This window comes from Oratosquilla oratoria, chromosome 44 (genome assembly GCF_046742065.1).
Source record: "Oratosquilla oratoria isolate Oo_2021 chromosome 44, ASM4674206v1, whole genome shotgun sequence".
Taxonomy (NCBI): domain Eukaryota; kingdom Metazoa; phylum Arthropoda; class Malacostraca; order Stomatopoda; family Squillidae; genus Oratosquilla; species Oratosquilla oratoria.
This window is the reverse complement of record NC_134820.1, coordinates 6929849-6937962: the sequence shown is the minus strand read 5'-3', so window position 1 is coordinate 6937962 and position 8114 is coordinate 6929849.

Genomic DNA, 8114 nt, shown 5'->3' with positions numbered 1-8114 from the left:
AGAGGCGTCAGAGTTTCAGATCACCTGACTAGTATGGAATAAGGTTACAAAACACCTGATTAGTATCGAGGAAAGGTTCTAATGACCTGATCGGTATTGATATTCATTGTAAAAGAAATATTTCATTCTCGTGGGAGATGTTTGATAAAAACTATAAAAGTATGTAAGCAATTACCACACACAAACGAAAATATAACAAACACGTAGATCTGACATACATATTAATATGTACATGAACATGCATATGCAGAAACCGGTGTCACTGGTTTTGAAACTTTAATGAAGAGAACGGGCTCCATTTACAAATTCAAAACAACGTCGGTGTTCGCGTAGGCTACCTATATTCCAAGGTGGGTTTCACAAAATGTTTGATACGACGATTTCGGTTAGGTCAACTATATGCAATACTATATGCAGCACGCATACTCCCAGCTTCGAGACAGAGTCAATCATATTTTTCTTGACAGTAATACAATAACATATCTATATTTACTTGGGTAATAGAATTAAAAAGAAAGAGTAAAACATTGCATGATTGACCAATATGTCGTTTCCGTGGAGTTGTATATTAACTTGAATAACTATAAAACATATTTTCTATCTTTTTTGCAGGCACATGCGCATGGACACTGTAGTTATGAGTCATAATTGCTTGTCACAAAGTCAGCAACAATAAACTTTTGGAGTGACAACGAAAAGCGTCACGAAATTCATGTAAACTTAATTTTCACAGTAGCACCATCTGGATCCGTGCATTGATACTATAATTATGATCATTCTTTTAGAATATTTACTAATTTGTATATTCATTGAGCTATCTATTCATTTGTTACGTGCATAACACTTGTTATAATCTGTTTGATTATATAGTCATCTACCTATCTATTTCTTTATTATGCTGACGTATTAATCAATTTATTCATTTGTTCTTTTATTCTTCACTGTAGATACAAACAAGGTGGATACATGCTTAGTTTTAAAAATACATTGCAGATATATATATATATATATATATATATATATACAAACACACACACACACACACACACACACTTCAACGAACAGACGGCTTGGAAGACGTTCTGAAGAAAATTGAAGATTGTGGACCCCAACGCAAAGAGAAGTGCCTATTGTAATTACAGGGTGGGGGGGAAATTGCTCGTGGGGTAGTGGGAAAGTAAAGAAAGAGGAGAAGGGGAGGGATTGCTGGGGAAATGGAAGGAAATGAGGAAGTAGAGGACTTGGCCCAAGCAGACCGCCGAAAAGTAAACAAACGACCACAAGCCCAGCTGGAAGACGACGAAATGTCTAATAAGAATGTAAAGATTAGAAGTATAGATAGGAGCAATACAGTAGAAAGTGATGAGAATATTTTCAAGGGATTTAAAGAGGGTGGGGGGGACACAAACCCCCCCCCCCGACTGACAAGACTAGAGGAGAAGGTTGATAAGGTGATCGAGGACTTGGAGCGTAGGTTAGGTAATGTTAACACCGTTTTTCAGAGGGGTGAGAGATTGGAAGAACTAGAGAAGGCGAATAAAAACTTAACTGATGAAATAGAAGACCTAAAAAGACAGTTAAGAGATGTAAAGGTGGAGAATGAGGAATTGAAGAAGAATAGTAAAGAAAACAGAGAGGCAATAGCTAAAGAAGCTAAGAATTGGAAAGCAACCCAAGAAAGAAATAAGGTTTCATTCACTGACATAGTCAAACAGCAATTAAAAGAACATACTGAAGACTCAGTTATTAAAGTGATGAGACAAAAGGAGAATATAGTAAGAGATTTAGCAGACAAGAAGAAATGTATAATTATATTAGGAATGGAAGAGAAACACAACCCAGATAGAACCACAAGAATCAAAGAGGAAAATGAAAAAGTAAGCCAATTACTAGAGTCAGTTCAGGAAGATGAACCAGAAATTATGAAACAAATCGAAGAGAAATTTAGACTCGGAAAGTATAGCACAGACAAGACCAGACCAATTAAGATTAAATTCAAGTCACAAACGACGGCAGAGAATATCTTATCCAAAACAGGGAAACTAGCAACAAGTGAACAATATAAAAAGGTATGGATAAAAAGGGAAATGAATAAAGAGGAAAGAGAGGAAGAAAAGCAGAAAAGACTTGAAGCTAAGGCAAAAAACGAGAACAGAACGGAGTCAGAGAAAGAGAGATTCTATTGGAGAGTAGTGAACATGAAACTAAGGAAGTTCGACATACAAAAGAAAAACATAAGGGAAACAGAGAGCACAATGGAAGTGGCAGAAAACTAAGAGTGTCTTACACAAATATAGATGGATTAATAACAGGATTGAATGAGCTGAATGATTATTTGAAGGAAAAAGAACCGGACATAATGGGAATTGTAGAAACGAAATTAAAAGGCCCACTACCACCCAACAGTGTAGGACATGATGCATACAATTATTGGATTAGAAACAGAGAGAAAAAGCAAGGGGGTGGAGTTATGTTCCTGACTAAGAAGGATATAAACGTGAAAGGTGTCATATATGGAAAGAATACAGTAGAGATGATTATGATAGAAGTGGAAGACAGAGATAAGAAGAGCAGAAAATTTGTAATAAATTATGTGCCTCCAAAAACAGCCTCATGGGAGGAGAGTGAACATAAAAGTATGTTAGAGGACACAAAGACAACATTAAAAAAAATAATGGAAGATGGAGGAAGAATAGTTATGATGGGCGACTTTAATTGCAAAGAAATCTGCTGGGAAGAAATGACAGTAAAGGGTGGAGACGACTCATGGGGAAACGCTCTACTTGAGATGATTATTGACCACACAATGACACAATGGATACAGGAGAACACTAGGTATAGAAATGAAGAAGAACCATCGAGACTAGACTTATTAATTACATCTGAACCTAGAATAGTGGACAAGATTGAATATAAAACACCAATAGGTAAAAGTGACCACATATTGATTGAACTGGAACTTAATGAAGAAAAATATATCAAAAGAAATGAACAATATAGAAAAGGAAGAATGATGTATGAAAAAACAAACTTTGATAAAATAAGAGAATTCTTTCAACAAGAAAACTGGGAAGAAATATACAAAGAAGAAACATCAGTGGAAGAGAAATGGAATATTTTGACAAAAATTTACAAAAAAGGAGTGGAAAAGTATGTCCCAAGACAAAAACAAGAAAAAGAATATGTAAAATGCTGGTACAACAAAAGTTGTAGGGAGTTAAAAGACAAAATAGACAAAGCCTGGACCAGATGGAAAAAAGACAGAAGACCTGAAAAATGGAAAATATATACCGGTTATAGAAATGAATATGTACAAACGTGCAGAGAGGAAAAGAGAAAATATGAAAAAGATGTCATAGAAAAATGTAAAGATCAACCAAAACTATTCTACAGATTTGTAAACAATAAACTGAAAAACAAACAGGACTTGGAGAAATTAAGACAAGGGGGAGTTGAATACACTGAGGAAATGGAAATGGCGGAAATTATGAACAAACATTTTAAATCAGTGTTTACAAGGGAGAACATACAACCTGAAGAGATTGAATGGAAAGAGAAAGTCCCCCCTATAGAAGAAATAGAAGTATCAAAGAATGAAATATTGATACACTTGAGTAATCTTGATGTCAGAAAATCGCATGGACCAGATGAAATAGCAAACTGGATTCTGAAAGAATGCAGGAATGAACTGGCAGACAAAATACATAGCATAATGAGCAGTTCCTTGAAAGAAGGAAAAGTTCCAGAAGATTGGAAAAAAGCAAATATAGTACCTATATATAAAGGAGGAAATAAAGAAGAACCTACCAGTCTCTCTAACAAGTACAATAGCAAATATTTGTGAAAGAATTATCAAAAGTAGATGGGTAAAATACTTGGAAAAAAACAACGTACTAAATCCAAGGCAATTTGGATTCAGACAAGGACGATCATGCGTCACCAATTTAATATGTTTCTATTCAAGGCTAATAGATATAATACAAAAAAGAGATGGATGGGCTGATTGTGCATTTCTAGACCTAAAAAAAGCTTTTGACAAAGTACCACATAAGAAGTTGCTTAAGAAATTAGAATCTGAAGGAGGAATACAAGGTAAATTGCTAAATTGGATGGAAGACTTTTTGCAAGAAAGAAAAATGAGAGTAGTGATAAGAAACCAGCACTCAAAATGGAATGAAGTAATAAGCGGTGTCCCGCAGGGAACAGTTCTGGCCCCAATAATGTTTGCTATATATATTAATGATATGGATGAAGGAATTGAAAGCTATATGAGCTTCTTTGCAGATGATGCAAAACTACTGAAAAGGGTAAAAACTGAAGAAGATTGTGAATCACTACAGAGAGATCTAAATAAAGTACAGGAATGGAGTAGGAAGTGGGAGATGGAGTTCAATACAAATAAGTGTAGTATAATGGAATTTGGAAAAAGCAAAAACAGAATAACAGGAATAAAAAAAGTAGAAAATGAGAAGGACCTGGGAGTCATTGTTATGAATAATATGTCACCTGAGAAACATATAAATAAGATTTTTGGAGAAACTTATAATTTAATAAGAACAATCAAAGTGGCATTTACATACCTGGATGAAGAAATGGTGAGGAAAATCCTAATCACCCTGATAAGACCAAGATTGGAATATGCAGCAACGATATGGTCACCAAGTACAAAAAAATGTATAAAAAAAACTTGAAAGAATACAAAGAGCAATTACAAAATTGGCACCAACACTCTCAAAACTATCATATGAAGAGAGACTAGAAAAACTTGAACTTCAGACACTAGAGCAAAGAAGAGAGAGAGGAGATTTGATAGCTATTTACAGAATCATGAAAGGCATAGAAATTACTGATAGAGAGAATCTGATAAAATGGGATGACAGAAATACAAGAGGACACGGAAAGAAAATAAAAAAAGACAGCTATAGAAGAGATTTGAAAAAGAACAGCTTTCCTCACAGAGTAATAGACAGTTGGAACAAGTTAGATGAGAAAGTGGTGTGTCCAAAAACAATACATGAATTTAAAAATAGTTTAGATAAAATGAGATATGAAGACGGGACCCCACGAGCATAGCTCCCCTTCCCGTAAAATACAACTAGGTAAATACAACTAGGTAAATATATATATATATATATATATATATATATATATATATATATATATATGTACATATATATATATATACAAACACACACACACACACACACATACATATATATATACAAACACACAAACACACACACACACACACACACACACACACATATATATATATATATATATATATATATATATATATAAACATCCACATGCACACACACACACACACACACACACACATATATATATATGAGGTATGAAGACAGAATGAGTGGTAGGGTGGTGAGTTAAACGCCAAGAATCCGTTGAAGTTTTATTACTGACGTTTCGTCCAACTAGGACTTCTTCAGAGTGTACACAAATAAGACAATGACATCTTATATATTCGCACAGCTCATCCCGTTCCTCCCCGGTCAATGCTGTTGTCATCTCGCTTCCGTCTGGCCTCTTGAATAAATATATATATATATATATATATATATATATATATATATATATATATATATATATATATATATATATATGCAAACACACACACACTCATATACATATATATATATACACATATATATATATGTGTGTGTGTGTGTGTGTGTGTGTGTGTGTGTGTGTGTGTGTGTGTGTGTGTGTGTGTGTGTGTGTGTGTGTGTGTGTGTGTGTGTGTGTGTGTGTGTGTGTGTGTGTGTGTGTGTGTGTGTGTGTGTGTGTGTGTGTGTGTGTGTGTGTGTGTGTGTGTGTGTGTGTGTGTGTGTGTGTGTGTGTGTGTGCATATATAACTATTCTTTTTGCACTGAAGATGTAATATACGAAAGCACTCTGCTTTGTTAGTTTCTTTTTCCAAGTGGTCTACTTTGCATACCTGTGTATATATATACATGTGTGTGTATTGATATATATATATATATATATATATATATATATATATATATTACAAAGGATTACAAAGGCGGAGTATGCCGACAGGAGACCTCTTGATCCATATCTAGGTCGGATGCGAAAAAAAAAAATCATATTGATAATAAAACAATAAATAAAAATCATAATAATGTAAATAACAAATAAAATACATAAATAAATGCATAGGTATAGTTAAATAATAAACAAACAGGTAAATAGTAAATAATAATAAAGTGACATATAACTAATAATAAATGAAAATCAGACAGACAAATGATAACAAAACAAAAACAAATAATATAAGATAAATTATAATCATTACAGCATCTTACTTAGGTATTTATCTAACTGATTCTTAAAGCTTCGAACTGAACTACATTGCACTACCTGTGCAGGAAGTTTATTCCATTCATTTACTACACGGTTGGCAAAGTTGTTTCTACCTACTTCCATATTGAATCTATTTCCGGACAGTTTGAGACCATTGTTTCTTGTCTGATTCTCATTCAATGTGAAAATTTGGTCACTTTTGATGTTGTCAATTCCCTTTAAAATCTTAAAGACCTGTATCAAGTCACCTCTAAGTCTACGCTTTTTTAGGGAAAACAGATTCATGTGTTGTAGTCGATTTTCGTATGATTTATTTTTGATATTTGGAATCAGTTTTGTGGCTCGCCGTTGTACTTTTTCCAGTCTGTCAACACTGAATGGGTCCAAGTAACAGATTTACATTTATCAACTACAATTCACTTAAATTCTAAAACATCAGAATCGAGAAACTCGAGGAGGCATACATGCAGAAATTGATTTGTGGTACAGCTAAGAACTTGAACCTCCATTAGCACGTAACAAGTGTCAGTGACTTAACCGATTGCGCTATCAAGAGTATATATATATATATATATACATATACATATATATATATATATGTATATATATATACATATATATATACATATATACATATATATATGTATATATATACATATATATATACATATATATACATATATATATGTATATATATATATATATATATATATATTCATATATCCATATATTTATATATATATATATGTATGTATATATACTCACTCCGCTGGATATTGAACCTCAGATTCTGGTCCGCCAACAGTAAGCCTCTCCATGCCTTTTGGTCCTGTGCTGCTTCCATCCAGGTTCCTTTATTTATTCCTCTTCTGTCCATCTCCGCATCCACACTGTCCATTCATCTTATTCGAGGTCTCCCTCTGGGTCTTCTTCCAGGCATTCTACCCATCATAACTCGTTTTGGAATTCTATGGTCCTATGCGCTTGTGGCAGGGTCAGAGGAGGGATTGAGGAAGCTGGTGGCAGAGTTTGGGAGAGTATGTGATAGAAGAAAGCTAAAGATAAATGTGGGTAAAAGTAAGGTGATGAGATGTACAAGGGGTGAAAGTGGCAGTAGACTGGAAGTGAACATTAAGGGAGAGCGACTGGAGGAAGTGGATAGTTTTAGATACTTGGGTGCAAGTGTAGCAGGAAAAGGTGGAGTGAAGGTGGAGGTAGAATGTAGATTGAGAGAAGCGAGTAAATGCCTTGGTGGATTAAAGAGTGTAATGAGGAATAGACATTTGGGAATGGATGCGAAGAGGAGACTGTATGAAGGAGTGATTGTGCCAACAGCACTGTATGGGGCAGAAACGTGGAACATAAGAGAAGAAGAGAGAAGGAGTTTGAATGTGTTTGAGATGAGGTGTCTGAGAAGTATGGTGGGGGTTACTAGGCTGGATAGAGTGAGAAATGAGGAGGTGAGGAGGAGAACAGGGGTGAAAAAAGGATTTGGGAGATGGATGGAGTTGATGAAAGAATATTAGGATGGTTTGGACACATGGAAAGAATGAGTGAAGAAAGACTAGTAAAAGAGGTATGGAAGGCAGATGTGGAGGGAGTGAACATGAGGGGACGTCCTAGGATGAGGTGGATGGATGGGGTGAAGGGGGCTTTGGGGAAGAGGGGAATGTCTGTTGAGGAAGGAAGGGAGAGGACGGAAGACAGAGGTGAGTGGAGAATGGTTGTATATGGGTGATGTTGTGATTGCATGAGGTGGGGTAGTATGTGTGAGTAAATTTTGACGC